The sequence below is a fragment of the Leucoraja erinacea genome, chromosome 26 (assembly GCF_028641065.1).
Source record: "Leucoraja erinacea ecotype New England chromosome 26, Leri_hhj_1, whole genome shotgun sequence".
In the NCBI taxonomy this organism is placed as follows: domain Eukaryota; kingdom Metazoa; phylum Chordata; class Chondrichthyes; order Rajiformes; family Rajidae; genus Leucoraja; species Leucoraja erinaceus.
The window spans coordinates 3,561,456-3,582,537 of NC_073402.1; the positions used below are offsets into that span (position 1 = coordinate 3,561,456).

Here is a 21,082-nt window from a genome sequence, read left to right on the forward strand (position 1 = left end):
CTAGCATTTCAAATATGACACAAACACAGATGGAGCGAGTGGCTGTTGCTCAGATGAGGAAGGATATTGAAGCATGTAGGTGGGTACAGCTAGTATCAAGCAACTGAATCATCTTCTCTTTGTTTCTGGTGATGCTATTGGGGGAAACCAAATTTACACGGCCAGCAGCATAATCAAGGACCAGTCTCACCGGTTACTCCCTCTTCTCCCCTCCCCCATCACGCAAGAGGTGGCGCAGCAGTAGAGTTGCTGCCTTACAGCGAATGCAGCGCCGAAGACCAGGGTTCGATCCCTGCGCTGGTCAAGAAGGCACAGCAACGACTGTTCGTCCTGAGAACATTAAAAAAGACTGGTCTGCCCCAACAGCTGCTGACAACCTTCCACCGCTGCACCACAGAGAGCATATGGCATCTCTGTGTGGTATCTCAGCTGCACGGAGGCGGAGAGGAGAGCTCTTCAGCGCGTCGTCCACAGAGCGCAGAAGATTATTGGGAGACTACCAGCCTTGGAGGGCATCTACCACACACGGTGCCTCAGGAAGGCCGTCAGCATACATAAAGACTCCTCACATCATGAAAATGGACTGTTCGAACTACTTCCCTCCGGCAGACGTTACAAGGCCTTCTACGCCCGCACCTCCAGACTCAGGAACAGCTTCATTCCCAGAGCTATAGTGGCTCTGAACTGGCCCTGCTGAATGCCCCCCATCCCCATGGACTGTCTCCCTCGGATGGTCACGTCGCACAGACACATCTGCATTTTAGTCTGTGTTGACTTTTTTGACTATTTTACTCTTGTAATGTTCTTTTACAACCATGTTCTCAGGGTATCTAAATCTAAATTTTATTCGTTATTTAAGTTATGACATCGGATGGAAGCTGCATACCAAATCTCGTTGCACTTATGTGCAATGACAATAAAATATATTTTTATTATTATTATTGTCCCGACTACGGGTGCTGCCGGTACGGAGTTTGTACGTTCTCCCCGTGGCATGCGTGGGTTTTCTCCGAGATCTTTGGTTTCCTCCCACACTCCAAAGACGTGCAGGTTTGTAGGTTAATTGGCTTGGTAAATGTAAGAATTGGCCATAGTGGGTGTAGGATAAATGTGCGGGGATCGCCAGTTGGCGCGGACCCGGTGGGCCGAAGGGCCTGTTTCTGCACTGTATCTCTAAAACTAAAACTAAAGAGGAATATAAGTGTGAAAACGCCCACCTCCAGATTCAGGGACAGTTTCTTCACAACTGTTTTCAGACAACTGAACCTTACTATCACCAACTAGAGAACAGTCCTGAGATACCATCTACATCATTGGAGACCCTCGGGCTCGCCTTAATATGACTTACTGTAGCTTGCACTAAATATTACACACTTTATCCAGTAACTGTACCCTGTGGACTGCTCAATTGTAATCATCTGGTCTTTCTGCTGACTGGATAGCATGTAAAAAAAAGTTTTTAATTTTACCTCAGTACGCATGACAATAATAAACTAAACTAATCTAGTTATGTGACAAGAATTAGGCCATTCGGCTCATCAAGTCTACTCTGCCATTCAATCATGGCTGATCTACCTTACCTTCTGAACCTCATTCTCCTGCCTTCTTCCCATAACCCCTAATGCCTGTACTAATCGTCAGTTTCTTCCCCTCAGCAATAAGAACACTCAATACCCTCCAATAACAGACAATACTAAGGACTTTTGATGTATACAGTGTCTTGTCTATGGTCTTTGTCTGTTCTTTTGCACTACGTATTGTTGGTGAGATTTGTGATTTGTGATGTGGTATGGATGCACTTTATTACTGTGATCTGTGTTGTTATTAGTGTTAATGTAACTAAAGCAGTGTACCATCATGTACCGAACCAAAATACCACCAACCCTGGTCGCATGGCAAATAAAGATTCTATTTTACTTCGGAGTCACGTGAGTGACTACGTGAAGAAGCCCGCTTCCACGCATGCGTGTCATATCGCTACACGCATTGCAACGAGTCACACAGGGGGAACGGCGTTCCCCAAGCGGGAGATTTGAAAGTCGGGAACAGCAGGTAAGAGACTCTGCGTTCCTTTTTACTACTTACTTTTAGGAGGCTGCGGAAAGCTGGTGGGGAGACCCGTGGAGGGCGAGCAGCCAGCAGCAGCAACAGCACGAGTTTCCCTGGAGGGGGACAACCTGAGCCCGACTTTGCTCCCGCACCGGCAAAATTCACCTCTCGGCCGGGCGGGAAGCAAAGTAAAAAAGGTCCCTATGCCAGTCTCAAACGAGACTGGCTTGGGACCAGTCGCTAGCAGCCAGCACAGAGGCTGCGGGACAGACAGCACGGACCAGCGGTACCGGGGCTCGAAACGCTCAGCGAGTGCAGCGGCACTTATGGAGTCGGAACGGGACGTTCGGGCTGAAAACCTTGTTCACAAGGTAAGCACCAGGGTCCAGGGGATCTATAGGAACAGCCGGGGTTACCGGCTGCGGAACTGCCGCGAAGGACCAGGCCCGTGAACACCGGGGTCGGTCCAAGCGGCTCGAACCCGACACAGGGAACGACGGTCACCGGCGGGAGAAGGAAAGTCGGGAACAGCAGGTAAGAGACCCTGCGTTTCCTTCAACTTACCTTTCTAGGTGCAGACATGGACCAGGTCCATGTAAGGTGCAGAAGGCCGGCGGGAGAACCGCGGAGGAGCGGCAGTAGCAGCAGCAGCGGCAGCGGCAGCAGCAGTGGCAGCCGGCAGTTGCAGTAGCACAGACAGCAGCAGTGGCAGCTGGCACTTCGTGAGGAGCTGGCAACGGCAGGAGCAGCATGGGCACATCGATTCCCGGAGGGGGAAAAACACCTGTGCCCAACTTCGCTCCAGCATGGTGAGAAAGTGCATTTCTCGGCAGCAAAGGACTTTGCAGTTGACTGGCTGCAATCTACTACAAGGGACCAGTATGTGAGTACCAGGATCGGTCCCAGCGGGGTTTTAGTTACAATAATCGCTTCTCGGCTTTTTGGCTAAGATCAAGTGTAGTATCTGTTCTTATCAGTTTAATATCTGATACACCCCTTATCTAGGGACTATATATATATATAAAAACTATAGTAGCTGTTATCATCAGTTTTAATGTCTTGTATGTCCCTTATCTAAGGACCATATAAGTAGGAGTGCCCAGAATTGAGGGCATTAGAGTGGGGTTGACCGGCTGCAACGACCATAAGGGACCAGTACCGTCAGTACGGGGGTGGGTCCCAGGGGTCTAAGATAAAGGAGCAGCCAGGAGTGCTGAGAGCGTTGAAGTCAGGTTAAAGGAATAGATGGAAGCAGCTGTGCCAGTTATCCTCCACACCGGCCATATCCACTTCACGGAAGGAAGGACAAAACTGGAGAAGGAGGACCGTGGAACAGCGGGCAGCCAGCAGCAGCCAGCGGCACTTGGATCAACCGTAGTGGGATCAGCTGTGCCCGATGTCGGCCCCGCACCGGCCAGATCCATGTGACCGAGCGGTAGGCTAGACACAAATCAAACAAGGTAGTGGACTCGGAAGGGTCCGACTTTGCATAAAACCGCCGGCAACCAGTGCCCGAGAGGGCTGGAGCGGGAAGAAGCGGTGTATGGAGCCTTGCTCCAACGTGATAAAACCACAGCAGTACCTCTTTGAGGGCTGCACAATGCTTTTACCCCATCAGAGGGGAGCACTGTGGGTCAGTTCTGGGCTGACCTGCAAGAGGGGTCCGCAGAACAAAAGACAAGTGGGCAGCAGTTTAGCCCCACATGGGTACCCCGTGCGGGACCCTAGAGATCTCTAACTCTATAAAAAAGAGTAGGCAGGACCCTGATGGGCCAGAGCCTGGTAATACAGCGTCCCATGATCCTAACACAGCAGGGACTCTGCTGGACATGGTGGCCGATTACTTTAGCCAAGTCAAACATGGGTAGACTTGGATCCAGGATGGCAATAGTATTACTATATGTCTGGCCACAAACGCCAACAAGAAAAATTTACAAACACTGGCCAGACATCTGCCACCTGGCAACGGTGAGGCATTACAGGTGCCCAGTGTAAACCAATGCATTTGGCAGCATATGGACGAACATCAGGAACCAGGACCTCAAGATCCAGAGAACCTTCAAGGGATTGACGGAAGGCATCATAGCACACACCAGCACCCTGGACTAAACGTAGGTAACCAAAGACCATCAAGACGCACTAGATCTGTTTAATAATATGCAATATAACCTGAACTACACGTGGAAGGCGGCCATTCAGCCAGCACTAGGACCCCAAAAATGCTACCATTTGCAAATAAAAACCGTGTGTGGACTAAGCCAAGACACTGGGGCTCATCAAGGCCAGCGCAAGGGCCTATTTTGGAGCATGATACCAGCCACAGGCAAGGCCATAAAAAATGTGGCTCATACCAGTAGCAGGGTCAGAAATCAATATAACCTGCAGGATCCGTTTTAGGGTATGGCCAGGGCGGCCACCCTGGAAGATGCGGAAGCCTCAACCTCCCACACAACCCCGAACAAGAAATATTAAACCAGAACCTTATTTTCAAAAAACCAAGGAAATAACAAAACCACCGGTAACCAGGGAGGTAGGTGGGTGGGGTTTTCTTCTGTTAAAATAGGGACCTACGAGGGTAGGGGAGGTTGCAACACTACAGTTATGTATGGTATATAATCACTACAGATTCATATAATCTCAGCAGTATTCAGGGTTATCTGATAGGGTTTTTCTCATCCCATTAACCACAGTACATCATACACCAGAAGGGCATTTTGTCCTTACATAAACCAAACAATCTAAAACCCACATGGTGCTACAAGAATTGTACACAATAGATGGGATTGAACATATTTATTAAATATAAGATAGAGTAGGGTTGCAGGATTATCATTGATTTTAACCCTAAACACATTTGTTTTAGATATTCATTTTAAGATGGATGCTCTTATTATTGATATAGACTTGGTGTCAGTTGTGGGTTTCTATATGGCAGGCATTGACTCAATAGAGGAACTTTGGCAATATAGAGCTTACATAAGGGGCAATCATTAGCCCCATTATTATGTACTAAAATTCGTAAACCAGCTTGGCATTGTTATGTAAATAAGCCATAGGGTGAGGTTTTCCCCCGTTCGGACCCATCATTGGGGTACTAGGGATAATTCAACCACACTCGGCATCTGGAATTTTCAGAGTACCCGACTGACCTTCTCAATCATGGTATTTCAGTCTTACAGGGGATGGTGTTAGAACCATGTTCCCTATGAACATTGCCAAAAAAATTATTGATTTATCCAGTGACTGGAGGCAGTCATCCATGCCATAACACTATGGATTTATTGATTTGTAGAGTCTAACAGACCCACTACACTGTCAGACAGGACGATGAATCTCATCTCATCTGCACTAAGACTGTCAACACGGAAGCAGTACCTTGGACACATCAAGAAATGGGGCATATACTGCTTGGACAACAATCTCGACCAAAAGGCCAAGAACATTCTGGCCGTATTGGAATTTTTACAAGCCTCCATTAGGATAATCGATGGAGCTACAGTGCCTTCAATAGTGCCACAAGTGCACTCTCCAATTACCTATCACAAGGAACGGAGCGGCACGCGGTGGAAACGCACCCCTGGTAAGAAAACCAGGTACTCCGAAATCTGGGACGTGGGTGTCGTTTCTCAACATGCTGAGGAGCCTGTAGCTCATAACAGCGTTGTCACTTCAGTAACAGTCCAGGAAGATGGTTATGCTCATGGTGTTATTTTACCGCACAACAAGTCCAGCCATTAAGCAAACTGAGCCTGGACTCCCTGATCATCTCACCGAGAAACTGGTGTTGTCATACAGGATTTAATAAAAGGAAACAGATCGGGTTCCTCGGGTCAAGTGTTTGAATTTATGGTACACCCATATGGCAAACGACTGTATAGCAAGACACATCTAACAATACATAGCATTCGAGGTCAGAGAATGGAGTTGTTTATCTCTTACAAGAAACCGCATGAAAGGGTCATGACTCAAACTATATCAAGGTGGCTCAAATAGGTCCTAAAAATGGCAGAAATAGACACTAATGTTTTAACTCTCATTCCACCAGGGCTGCAGCAACATCCGCAGCAAAAATTGTACAGGTACCCACAGACCAAATCCTCAGAATGGCAGGATGGTCATTAAAAAAGGGTTTTCCACAGGTTTTATAATAAACCAGTTATTTTTTGGAGCCATCATTGTATTAAGAAAACATTTTATGTTCAACAAAATAATTTGCCCGAAAGGTTACAGGGCTATGATTCTCAAATTTTTAAAAAATGTTATATATTTTTTCGTTATACCACACAACTCTTTGTATAATTGTGTTTAAAATTACTAATGATGCTCTCTCCCAATACCCAAGGCAGTTTGTGAAGCATGGACTCGTTCCACGGCATGAGGTCACAGAGCTTTGAAATCTTCACGTAGTCACTCACGTGACTCCGAAGTAAAATAGTAAGATTAAACGAGAACTTACCAGTTTGAAGTTTGATCTGTATTTTGTGAGGAGTTACGATGAGGGATTACGTGCCCTCCGCTCCCACCCTCTTATGATCATATCAAAAACTGGTATCTCTTTGGTAATCTTACTATGTTAGATCATTATAGGTTCCTGTGACCTCACACCGCTGCTTTGAAGTATGACACGCATGCGTGGAAGCGGGCTTCTTCACGTAATCCCTCATCGTAACTCCTCATAAAATACAGATCAAACTTCAAACTGGTAAGTTCTCGTTTAATCTTACTATTCTATTCTATTCTATTCTATGCTATTATTCTATTCTATTCTAATCCACTAAATTCACAGAGGCAGACTGGCAGAAGCTCATACAAGAACAAAGTTGTATGTTTTAAGTTAATATTTCAGGCCAATAACTTTTCTCATAAAAAAGGCCAATTGCCAGAATAAATAACTCTGTTAATCACTTCACAGATGCTGCCCCATTAGTTTACTTTAGAGATACTGCACAGAAACAGATCTTTCAGCCCACTAAGTCCACGCCGACCAGCAATCCCTGCATTCTAACACTATTCCACACACACTAGGCACAATTTACAATTATACATCAATTAGCCTACTGCTTTCTCCTGATTCTCAGTCTGAAGAAGGGACTCGACCCGAAATGTTGCCTATTCCTTTTCTCCAGAGATGCTGTCTGACCCGCTGAGTTACTCAAGCTTTTTGTGCCTATCTTTAGCCTACAGACCTGTACGTATTTTGAATGTGGGATGAAACCGGAGATCCCGGAGAAAACCCACGCAGGTCACGGGGAGAACGTAGAAACTCCATACAGACAGCACCTGTAATCAGGATCAAACGGGGGTCTATAAGGCAGCAACTCTACCTCTGAACAACTGATCTGTGCATTTTCAACATTTATAATATCTATTTTTGATTTTGTATATGGAAACCCATTCCTTCCAAGAACTAGCAATGTGGGGCGGCTTAACAAAGCTAACATGGAACAAAGCGCTGGTCGCATCCACAAGGTCATAAATGATAGGAGCAGGATTTGGCCATTTAGCCCATCAAGTCTACTCCACCATTCAATCATGGCATAGCTCTCCCTCCGGACCCCATTCTCCTATTTTCTCCCCATAATCCCCGCCACCCATACTAATCAAGAATCTATCTATCTCTGCCTTAAAAATATCCATTGACTTGTTCTCCACAGCCTTCTGTGGCAACAATTTCACAAATTCACCACCCTCTGACTAAATAAATTCCTCCTCACCTCCTTCTTCAAGGAACATCCTTTAATTCTGAGCCTATGTCCTCTAGTCCTAGACTCTCCCACAAACATCAGAATCAGAATCAGAATCAGAATTAGAATCACACTTTATTTGTCAAGTATGTTTTGCAACATACGAGGAGTTTCATTGGCCAGGTCAGTCATACAATAAAAAGCAACAAATCACTCAAAAACACATATTAACATGAACATCCACCACGGTGACTCGTACACATTCCTCACTGTGATGGAAGGTGAAATGAAGTTTGTCTCTTCTGTTCTTCCTCGGTCGTGGGCCTTGAGCCCCCGTTGACAGGACGATCTTGACTCCCGTAGTCGGTGGTGTTCAGATCCTCCGCGTCGAGGCGATCAAGCTCCCGCATCGGGGTGATGTCAGCTCCCCTGCGCCGAGGTCCCGACTCAGCCTCACCCGAGACTGCGAGCCCTTGGTGTTGATTCCGTGGTGGTTGCAGTGGGAGCGATCCCAGGCAAGGGATCCGCTCCGATGTTAAGTTTACGCCCCACGGTGGGGCTCACGACAGTCTGAGGAGGCTTCCAGCACCAGCGATGGTAGGCCGCAGAGCCTGGAGAATGTGATCCGAAATATTGATCACATTACCGGGAAAGTAAGAGCTTTCCCCCGATCCCCTCCCCCTTCCCCCCACATAAAACAAACCGAAGTACATTAAAACAAACTTTTAACGCACTAAAAAATAACAAAAATAAATAAAATACGAACAGACTGCCGACGGCACCCCTGGTGGGCTTTTTTTGGATAAACATCCTTTCCACATCCACTCGATCGAGGCATCCATTTTACCAGTGGTGTCTCCGATTTCTAAATTCAGTAATTAGCATGACATTATGTTTGTTTAATTGGAATATTCCTAATCCATGACAGCAATGAGATTTGTAATTATATCGTGGTCTCAGACAATGGTATCTTATTTTAGGGCACATTTGTAATTCAGTTTTGAAATTATTTTCATGAACCTGTGTCACAGAATGGATTATGCAAAAGAATCACTGCAGAGGCAAATAATTAAATAATACATATGTTTTGAATGTCTTGGACTGACCCGGAAATAGATTTAATAATTTTTGAATGGCTGCAAAAAATAAAAGGCAATAAAGATATTGACTGCATTAATAAAAGAATATTAAAATATCAGAAAGGGTTACCTTCTGTGAGGTATTGACTGGGTGTCAGTCACTGTCGTAGTATTGATTATTATTCTGGAAAAAGACTATTAAGGTCTTGAGAGACTGCAGTGTAACAAACAATGATCTATCACATTGTTTTAATAAAATGGCAAAAACTTGCAGTTTATTCTGCATCTGAGGCAAGCTAATGCGAGTTTTAATAGTCATGAAGGTGACTGATGTCAGCTAACCAACAAACTGTAATCAGTGATAAAGGCTTGAATTTGGAAGAATTTCAAGGAAGGTTTTGAGTGGAAACACTACGGTATATATAAGCCTCATTGACTGAATGTGGGAGGCTTATTGACCTAATATCCATCATTAGAAGGGTCTTGCGAGAAAGAGATTCAGAATTGATCAATAGCTTATGTGCAAGGATGAACTGCAGATGCTGGTTTAAACTGAAGGTAGACAAAAAGCTGGAGTAACTCAATGGGACAGGCAGCATCTCTGGAGGGAAGAAATGGGTAACGTTTCGGGTCGAGACTGAATTTACACGTCGGAAGAAGGGTTTCGACCCAAAACGTCACCCATTCCTTCCCTCCATAGATGCTGCCTGGTCCGCTGAGTTATTCCAGCGTTTTTGTCTATCTTTGTTAAATAACTTTTACTCTCATTAATCAAATCACTGAGGATTGAGTGTAATCACTCCAAAGCAGAACAAACCAGCAGTAACCAATAAATGCAGTAAGACTTGGATATATATAGTGGTGATCATAGCCCTCCCTTTGAGTGGTTGTTACTATTCAAGTGTGGGAAGGTTAGCAGTTTGGTCCAAGCAACAATGAAGGTCAATAGATTATCTGCTTGTATGATATTGACTGAAGGATAAGTAACCCTTGTTGGTGCTCCTATATCTCTGTTGGCCGTTCTCCTGGGCCAGGGCTGGCGTGTATCCATTCCTGTTCTGCATTTTTTTGGTGAGAATGTGAGCAACATGCTACAGATTTTTAGTTTCATTTAGAGATACAGCACGGAAACAAATGCTTCGGCCCACCGAGTCCACGCCAGCCAGTGATTCCTGCACACCAACACTATCTGACGCACTAGGGACAATTTACAATTAAACCTCGGCCAATTAGTCTACAAACCGGTACGTCTGCAGAGTGCGGGAGGAAACCGGAGTACCCGGAGAAAACCCACGCAGGTTACGGGGAGAACATACAAACTCCGTACAGTCAGCAGCCATAGTTAGGATCGAACCGGAAATTTCTGGCGTTGTGAGGCAGCAAGTCTGCCTCTTTGCCACCGTGCCACCCAACTGGTGCAGATAGCGCCCACGTTGGTGTAGATAAAGCCTGATGGGTGGTTGGGTAGGTTGTTAGGGATGTTGTACACCTCTCCTACTGTGTGTGGCTCTGACGGCACAGTGGTGCAGGTGATGAAGATGCTGCCTCACAGTGCCAGAGACCCTGGTTCGATACGGACCTTGGGAGCTGTCCGTGAGGAGTTTGCACATTTTACTTCGGAGTCACGTGAGTGACTACATGAAGAACCCCGCCAGGATGCATGCGTGTCATATCGCTACACGCATTGCGAAACAGTCAGGCGGGGTGGAACGATGTTCCCCCGCAGCGGCAGTTTTAAAAGCCGGAACCTGCAGGTAAGAGATACTCTGCGGTCTTTTGTGTTGTTCCCATACTGATTTACAGGTGGGGAGTCAATGGACAAGTCGAAGAAAACAACGAGGGCTGCGACAAAGCTGGTGGGGGAGGACCGCGGAGTAGCGGGCAGCCAGCAGCGGCCAGCGGCACATGAATCACCCGTAATGGGAACAGCTGTGCCCGATGTCGCCTCCGCACCGGCCAGATCCACTCCGCGGCCGGGCGGTAAGGCAAAACAAAAAACCAACAAAGTCGTGGACTCAGATGAGTCCGACTTTGAGCAGCCGCGGGCGGCCAGCGACCGTGAGCGCTGGAGCCGGATGGAGCGGTGTGTGGAGCACTTGCTCCAACGTGACAGGCTCCGGGAGATGGAGTCGAGTCACTGTGGGCTCTATGTTAAACCCACAGCAGCACCTCTTGTAGGGCTGCACAGTGCATCTCCCTCGTCAGAGGGGAGTACTGGGGGTCAGTTCTGGGCTGATCCTGAAGAGGGGTTTGCAGAAGAGAAATCAAGTGTGCAGGGGGTGCAGGAACGTGAAAATCTACTGGACATGGTGTCCAACTTCATACAGCCAGACCAGACTGGCCAAAACCTGGAACAAAAACTAGCTGCCAGTATAGATTATATGTTCTTTAACCAGCTACAGGAACAGGCTGTATTGGACACCACGGCAAGACACTTGGCACCGGGTAACTGTATATCCCTGAATGTTCCTGTTGTAAATAATTGCATACGGAAACATATCGGAGCAGGAGTTAGAGGCATGGATGCCAAACTCCAAAAGGTACTAAAGCTCCTAACAGCGGGAATAACAGCTTTCACCCGCACAGTAGATGAGAAGGACATGTCGCAGGACCAACAGGATGCACTGGCACTGCTTTGCAACACACAATATGAAATAAACAGCATCAGGAAGAGTGCCATCCGACCTGCTCTAATCCCAAAATTCGCAGGTCTGTGTAAACCTGGAAACGTAAAACCACCAATTCTACTATTGGAGGTAACCTATCAAAGCAAGTCAAGGAACTCAATGAGGGCAAAAACCCTGGGGCTCATAAAAGCGACTTCATCAAAAACCTACTACGGCCATAAACAGCACCCTTACACACCCACCAGTAGAACAAGACAAACTGGTGAAAGCTTAAATGTCCAGTACACCGAACATGAGTCTTTTTTAGGCCATGGCCCAGGCCGGCCTTTTTGGAAGATACGCAAACCCCCAACACCAACCTAACCACAAACCCAGACACCGGCGCCTCAACATCAACGAAGGATTTACAAAAAGAAGTAAACCTGCCACTGGTAACTATGGAGGTAGGTGGGTATGGAGGTACGTGGGTCTGGAAACAAAAACACATGGTCATGGCATATCTAGATGACATACTTATTGTGGGGAAAACTTTGGAATCGGCCAAACAAACTGTAACAGCCACAAAACAGTTATTTGAAAAACTGGGGTTTGTTATCCATCCAGTTAAATCTAAATTAATGCCTTCCACTACTATGGACTATTTGGGGTTCACCATTGACTCAGTTCACATGTCAGTGACTTTGCCAAAGGGAAAGGCTATAGACTTAATAGAGGCTTGCAATAACCTCATTGACATCAGTAAACCGTCCATCAGATTGGTAGCAAAAGTAATTGACAAAATGGTGGCTGCTTTTCCAGCCACACAATTCGGACCTTTACATCACCAATATTTACAGAGAGCAAAAATATGAGCACTCAAAATTAATGCTGGTCATTTTGACAGACCAATGAAGCAACCAATCAAAGCTATAATGGAACTAAAATGGTGGATAGATAACATCCGGCTTTGTTTCAATCCAATCATTATCAGCAACCCTTCTATGGTGCTGCAAACTGATGCCAGTGCACTTGGTTGGGGTGCCACCAACTGCATCTCCAGCTGTGGATGTAGATGGACAGCACAGGAGGCATCATTATTACAAACACTGGGCATAAACTACCTGGAAATGTTGGGTGCATTCCATGGCCTAAAGTCATACTGTTCTGGAATATATCACCAGCATGTTAGACTACAGATAGACAATACCACCGTGGTAACATACATCAACCACATGGGTGGAAACAAATCGACATCATGTGACAATCTGGCTAAACAATTTGGCAATGGTGTATCCAGAGACATATTTAGATATCATCTACTTACCTACCAGGTAAACTAAATTTTTTCCCCTTGGCAGGGATCAGTGGCAGACACCAGGTCACGCAAATTTAATGAAAACACCGAATGGATGTTGAATAAAAAAGTATTTGCTGATATTACAGCATGGTATGGAACACCAGATATCGATCTATTCGCATCCAGACTTAATCACCAGTTATCAAACTATGTTTCGTGGGAACCAGACCCTGGGGCAGCGGCGACAGATGCATTTTCGCTGCATTGGGGGAAATTGTTTATTTATGCATTCCCTCCTTTCTGCCTCATCAGTCGGGTATTAAGGAAAATACAGCAAGACTCTGCGTCTGGTATTTTGGTAGTACCCGATTGGCCTACTCAACCATGGTTCCCTGTGATACTCAACATGGTATTAGGAACCATGTATCACCATCCCGAATAGACCAGATTTATTGGTTCATCCCGTAACAAGGGATAGCCACCCATGCCATAACTATATGAATTTATTAATTTGTAGAGTCTAAAAATACCTCTACTACAGCTGGGACTGACGGACCGAACAGTGAACATGATTTTGGCGGTCCACCAAAAAACAGTATCTGGTCTATATCAGGAAATGGAAGATGTATTGTCACAGAATGCGGCCCATCACCTGAAATCAACTGGCCCGCAGGCAGATTTTTTTTCCGTAATTATCCGGCCCGCCGACCGCCGAGCTCTGGCTGTACCGCATCCCGCGCAAAGCCACCAGCACGGCCGCACCTTGCACCTTCTGTGAACATGTTTAAGAAAGAGCTGCAGATGCTGGAAAAATCGAAAGTAGACAAAAATGTTGGAGAAACTCAGCGGGTGTGACATGCAAGGATTGCATGAGGCTGCCTCACCCACTGAGTTTCTCCAGCATTTTTGTCTGCCGTCTGTGATGCCTGCCATCTGGGGCGGGGTGGGGACGGGATCCATGTGTGCACGTGATGGATGAGACCCACCTTCCGCTCACAGACATGCGTCCCAGCCCCTGCACAGAACAATGTTGCCGACCCCTGCTCCAGACTAAACTAAACTCTGTGCACTTCCATGGTAGATCCTCAAGGTGCTCGCTACCTTCCTGATGAACCCTCTCTATTTTGAGCAGTCATGGTACAGTGATTCCATTGAGTCAGTGAGGGTGTAACATTTTCTCAATGACACTTTGAAAATATCTTTGAAGTTGTTTCTGTTCCACTGGAAATCTGGCACCATAATAAAGCAGCATAATCAAGGACGAGTCGCACCCTGGCCACTCCCTCTTCTCCCCTCTCCCATCAGGCAAAAGGTATAGAAGTGTAAAAACACACAGCTCCAGATTCAAGGACAGTTTCTTCCCAGTTGTTATCAGGCAACTGAGTCTCTGACCAGAACCAGAGAGCAGTGTGCCGAACGACTATCTACCTCTTTCATGTTGCTTGCTTTATGTTGCACTAAACGTTATTCCCTTATCATGTATCGATACACTGTAAATGGATCGTTGGAATCATTTTTAAGAAAGAACTGCAGATGCTGGAAAAATCAAAGGTAGACAAAAATGCTGGAGAAACTCAGCGGGTGAGGCAGCATCTATGGAGAGAAGGAATAGGCAACGTTTTGGGTTGAGACCCACCCTCCAATATCAAGACTGATATCGGAGGGTGGGGGGTGGGAAAAAGAAAGGAGGAGGCAGAGACAGTAGGTTTGTGGGACAGTAACATTGGGAGCAGACCTGGTTGGTGACTGACTCCGAACTCCAGCAACAGCAGCTTCGTCCGCCCCAAATCGTGGGACTTCAATTGGCTTAAAATTGGCCAGCGGGATCTTCCATCACCCGGTGGGGGATTCAACATCGGGATCCTCAATGCAACAATTTGACCCCGGGGTGATGGAAGATCACGAGGCCAATTTTAAACCGCGCAGGGCCGGGTGATGAAAGGCCCCGCGAAGGGGCCGGTTCAAGCTCCACTCTATGATCTTTGCTCCACCAAGACGTCTTCCTCCTCCAATCACTGCACTCTATCCTCAGTCTCACCCCCCCCCCTACTTCCGCCTCTGACCAAAACCTCCTTCCTCCAATCATCGCACTGAATCATCATGTCCCCCATTGCCTGCTGACCGCTGTCTGTCTCGTCCAATCGGCGCCCTCAATTATCAATCCCACTCCCGCTGTCTCGAGAAAAGCGGAGATTTTTACTAGATTATTTTTCACCGAATTTAGAAATCCGGATAACAATATATGGGGGGGGGGGGGATTGTCCCCCACTTCTTAAAACATGAGGGGGATGTGCCCCCCTGCTCCCCCTCACTCCCCCGGAATTTCCGCCCATGTCCACAAGTAACCATTGAGTCATGAGGATATAAAAATGTTGTAGTTGCTACAGCTTTTTGAAGTAGTTTGGGCTTGCTCACAATGTTTCCCAATGTGCATTGCTAAGGCATTTATTAACCCGACATTATGATAGACACATCACTGATCCGTAAGCTGTTCTATTTTGTGTCTGTGCCTATCTGAGTAAAGTCAGATATATGGTACGGATAAAGTACACAATTCCCTCCTACAATTGGCGTAGTCAGCAGGATTTTAACCTGTGTGGGGGGTCCTCCTCCAGATAGGAAAGATTTAGAGGGATATGAGCAAAATGCAGGCAAATGGGACTAGCTTAGATGGGGCATATTGGCCAGCAGGGATGGGTAGGGACGAAGGGCCTATTTAAGTGCCATATGTCTTTGTGACTCTATGTAGAGCTTTCATCTCCACCAAACATATCTATGTGTACAAATGACAGATTGAACCAGGGAATTAATACATTGCGATAAACAAGCATTTCCTACTTTCATCTATCTTGTTTAGTTTATTATTGTCACGTGTACTGAGGTACATTGAAAAGCATTTTTTGTTGCATGCTATCCAGTCAGCGGAAAGACTATACATGATTAAAATCAAGTCATCCACAGTGAAAAGATATACGATACAGGGAATGACTTGAGATGAAACAATAACTTAACAAAATGGCCAATGATTCAAATTCCACTATATTCTCTCAAAGATGGTGGTGGCTTGTCGTCGAGGATGAAAGCATGGCTGTGCATACTTGCACAGAAACCTGTGCATGAGAGAGATGGTGGAGGAGAGGCTGGTGCACACGAGCCTTCTTCAGTCAGAGGGTGGTGAATCTGTAGAATTCTTTGCCACAGACGGCCATAGAAGGCTGTGGAGGCCAAGTCAATGGACATTTTAAAAGCAGAGATAAATAGATTCTTGTTTAAGAAGGAACTGCGGATGCTGGAAAAATTAAAGGTAGATAAAAATGCTGGAGAAACTCAGCGGGTGAGTCAGCTTCTATAGAGTGAAGGAATAGGTGACGTTTCGGGTCGAGACCCTTCTTCAGACCCTTCTTAATTAGATAGATTCTTAATTAGTAAAGGGGTTCAGGAGTTAAGGCAGGAGAATTGGGTTGGGAGGGAAAGACAGATCAGCCTTGATTGTATGGCACTGTAGACTTGATGGGCCAAATGGCCTAATTCTGCTCCTATCGCTTAATACCTTATGACCTGATGAGCAACCCACCCTCACGGCCGCAGAAGCTGGATTCCAGTGACATTGTTAGACGTTACGGCTGGAAACTCCCTTGGCTGCAGTGGATGGCCATGTCTTCTTTCGTGCTTTGACATGCCCTTAAGATTCTCAAAGATATAACCTGATGATCGGACACAGACATCATTCTGTGACTGTCCAGATCCTCATATTTCAATGGCAGTGCCTTTGTAGCTGAGACCTATTTTTAAAAAAAAGCTAGCCTAGATCAGGCATTGCCATTTGCCTCTCTAGCTTCTCTTTCTTACCATTCACTGTGACCTTCCACGCAGGCTGCATGTCTTCCTTGATGATTTCAGATTCTTCATTCTACACGGCCTTGAGTGAACAAGAATTCACCTTGAACTATGTTATCCATGTGTCCACCTCACAGTTAACTTCGTACAATTCAGTAGAACATAGGCCGACAATTAGTTTACACTTCATGTAGTGAAGACATTGGGTAAACTCCCACCATTTATCTTGCAATGCTCCCATATCCCCTCCCCTCCATTTACTATGATTGATCGCTTGTTTATTGTTTGCCCATGAATCTGTTGATGCGAGATAACCAATCCCTCGTGATAAGGAAATATTTGATGTACAACCATTATCTCCAGAAAATTATTTGATCAGAAATGTTGAGATTTAACAGGAGGTCAAAATACTGATGAATTGGTTTCACTCCGACAGCAGTCTGAGTGTTATCTTTTGCAAATGCTTTGGGGAGGGGGGGGGGGGGGGGGGGGGGGGGGGGGGGGAGACTGTGTGGAGGTGAGTCCTGACTTGCTACATTCCTGTGGATTTACTAGTATTGTGGTTGGGATTTGAAGTAAAACACAGATAATTAAACTTTAACTCCAGCCTGTTTCTGTCTCTGTGCAAGATGGTGCCAGATAAAGGTGACTCCTTGCGTTCTGGTCCCGGAGGAGGATCTACTATCTTCCAAAACAAACCTCCACTCTTCTAAATCACGTTTCTCCTTTTGCTCTACCTATTGTACTTGAGTTCAGCATGATTGTGGTATTATCTGATTTGTGTGTGGGAAGGAAATGGAGATGCTGGTTTGCATTGAAGATAGACACAAAATGCTGGAGTAACTCCACGGGTCAGGCAGCATCTCGAAACGTCACCTATTCCCTTTAGATTTAGTTTAGTTTAGTTTAGTTTAGTTTAGTTTAGTTTAGTTTAGTTTAGTTTAGAGATACAGGGCAGAAACAGGCCCTTCGGCCCACCAAGTCCGGGCCGACCAGCGATCCCCGCACACTAATGCTATCCTACACCCACTAGGGACAATTTACATTTATACCAAGTCAATGAACCTACATACCTGTACGTCTTTGGAGTGTGGGAGGAAACCGAAAATCTTGCAGAAAATCCACACGATCCATGGGCAGAACATACAAACTCCGTACAGACAGCACGCGTAGTCAGAATCAAACCCAGGTCTCCGGCGCCGCAAGCACTGTAAGGCAGCAACTCTACCGCTGCGCCTCCCTGCTGACACCATTTTCTCCAGAGATGCTGCCTGACCCGCTGAGTTACATTGTGTCATTGTGTCTATCTCTGGTATTATCTGATTTGATTGGATAGTTTGTAAAACAAAGCTTTTCACTGCATTTTGTGAATGTGTCACGTCCATCTGACAACATCCTATCAATAACTAGAGTGTGGCCCTGAGCTACTATCTACCTCATTGAAGACCTTCAGACAATTTTTATTCAAACTTTACTGGACTTTATCTTGCACTAAACATTATTCCCTTCATCATGTATCTGTACGCTGTTGACGACTTGATTGTAATCTTGTATGGTTTTTCTGCTGACTGGTTAGCGCACAACAAAAGCTTTTAACTTACATTACATTAAACTAAACTAATAAACCTAAACCTATGTGCACGGTTGTCGACATTTCCTTTGCTGCACAGCCTAAAGTTGCTTGTGAAACCCTTTGGTTAGTTCTGGCATACCGGGTTCTGAGCCCTGGTCTATTTATGTGTTATCATCACAACTGACTTTTTGGTAGAGATAACTGATGCATTTTATACTGTTTCATAGTGAGTTAACTGCAGAGTTGGTTCAGGTTTGCTACTACAAGGGGACCCATAATTGGGAAACACAAGCGAATTGTGGACGAAACCCAGACCACCACACAAACCAACCTCCCTTCCATTGAATCCATTTACACCTCGCACTACCTCGGCAAGGCCAGCAGCATAATCAAGGATGAGTCGCACCCCCTCTTCTCCCCTCTCCCATCGGGCAAACGTTATAGAAGTGTGAATTCTCACACCTCCAAATTCAGGGATAGTTTTTTCCCAGCTATTATCAGGCAACTGAATCATCCTATCACAACCAGAGAGCAGTCCTGAACTGCTATCCACCTCATTGGTGACCCTAGACTACATTTGATCAGACTTTACTGGCTTTACCTTGAACTACACGTTATCCTCTTATCATGTATCTGTACACTGTAAATAGCTTGATTGTTATCATGTATTGTCTTTACGCAGTCTGGTTAGCACACAACATAAGCTTTTCACTGTAGCTCGGTACACGTGACAATAAACTAAACTGAACTAAACTTAACAGGGACATGAAAATATGGTTGATTTCTCACTGATAGACCCGAGTAGCTGAATAATCAAGATCATGTTATTTATCCAAAAGCTGGAGTCAAAATGTAACAATTCATTGACCTTTAACTGTGTTAATTACAGTGGCGATTGATTGACGTACAATTAAAAATACCTTGTCAAGATTTGTAATGCCAGCCCAGCACCTTTCAGATTTACACGACATGACTGTGCTGGTCCATGAGGAGGATAACAAATGGATCTATGAGAAATCTATTGGGAAATAAAACATTCATAGACCAAGCAAATGAACATTCATAGACACAGGCACCAATGAACCGCAAACATCAAGGAACAGATTTAACAACAACAAACAGAAAAGTTAATTGCAGTAGTTACTTTCTAATTAATTATACACTCCTCTAGTTATCAGTGAATAAAGGGAATAAACAAGTTGCCAAATAGGACATTTTTTGGAATAATGGAAAGGAGTTTAAAAAATACACAACAACTTATGCTGTGATCTTGAGCCAAAAGCAATGTGCTATAACCATATAACCATATAACAATTACAGCACGGAAACAGGCCATCTCGGCCCTACAAGTCCGTGCCGAACAAATTTTTTTTCCCCTTAGTCCCACCTGCCTGCACTCATACCATAACCCTCCATTCCCTTCTCATCCATATGCCTATCCAATTTATTTTTAAATGATACCAATGAACCTGCCTCCACCACTTCCACTGGAAGCTCATTCCACACTGCTACCACTCTCCGAGTAAAGAAGTTCCCCCTCATATTACCCCTAAACTTCTGTCCCTTAATTCTGAAGTCATGTCCTCTTGTTTGAATCTTCCCTATTCTCAAAGGGAAAAGCTTGTCCACATCAACCCTGTCTATCCCTCTCATCATTTTAAAGACCTCTATCAGGTCTCCCCTTAACCTTCTGCGCTCCAGAGAATAAAGACCTAACTTATTCAACCTATCTCTGTAACTTAGTTGTTGAAACCCAGGCAACATTCTAGTAAATCTCCTCTGTACTCTCTCTATTTTGTTGACATCCTTCCTATAATTTGGCGACCAAAATTGTACACCATACTCCAGATTTGGTCTCACCAATGCCTTGTACAATTTTAACATTACATCCCAGCTTCTATACTCAATGCTCTGATTTATAAAGGCTAGCATACCAAAAGCTTTCTTTACCACCCTATCTATATGAGATTCCACCTTCAAGGAACTATGCACGGTTATACCCAGATCCCTCTGTTCAACTGTATTCTTCAATTCCCTACCATTTACCATGTACGTCCTATTTTGATTTGTCCAGCCAAGGTGTAGCACCTCACATTTATCAGCATTAAACTCCATCTGCCATCTTTCAGCCCATTTTTCCAAATGGCCTAAATCACTCTGTAGACTTTGGAAATCCTCTTCATTATCCACAACACCCCATATCTTGGTATCATCTGCATACTTACTAATCCAATTTACCACACCTTCATCCAGATCATTGATGTACATGACAAACAACAAAGGACCCAACACAGATCCCTGAGGCACCCCACTAGTCACCTGCCTCCAACCCGATAAACAGCCATCCACCATTACCCTCTGGCTTCTCCCATTCAGCCACCGTTGAATCCATCTTGCTATTCCTTCATTTATACCCAACAGTTGAACCTTCTTAACCAACCTTCCATGAGGAACCTTGTCAAAGGCCTTACTAAAGTCCATATAGACAACATCCACTGCTTTACCCTCGTCAATTTCCCTAGTAACCTCTTCAAAAAATTCAATAAGATTAGTCAAACATGACCTTCCAGGCACAAATCCATGTTGACTGTTCCTAATCAGACCCTGTTTATCTAGATGCTGGAGGAACTCTGTGGGTGCTGTTTTAAGAAACAGTTAGGCAGGTACATGGATAGGACAGGTTTGGAGGGATATAGGCCAAACGCAGGCAGGTGGGACCAGTGTAGCTGGGACATGTTGGCCGGTGCAGACAAGTTGGGTTGAAGGGCGTCTTTGACTCTATGACTCTATGAACTCATGGGTCAGGCAGATTGTGTGGAGCAAATGGGCTGACCATATTTCAGGCAGGGACTCTTCTTCGGACTGGAGGTGAAGTTGGAAGGGGAAGTAGGCAGAAAGAGGGTGCACGCGCACAAACCTTTAAAGGTAACAGGTTGGCTAGAAGGAGTCACAAGGAA

The 21,082-nt window shown here is 45.3% G+C and overlaps 1 protein-coding gene and 1 pseudogene across 1 annotated transcript in view; both read left to right on the top strand.

The window, feature by feature from the left end:
- The window catches only part of LOC129709602 (glutamate receptor ionotropic, kainate 3-like), a 593,488-nt gene that overhangs the window by 155,576 nt on the left and 416,830 nt on the right, over nt 1-21,082 (top strand). The gene's annotated exons all lie outside the window — the stretch shown is intronic.
- Nucleotides 2,975-3,081, top strand: LOC129709976 (U2 spliceosomal RNA; annotated as a pseudogene).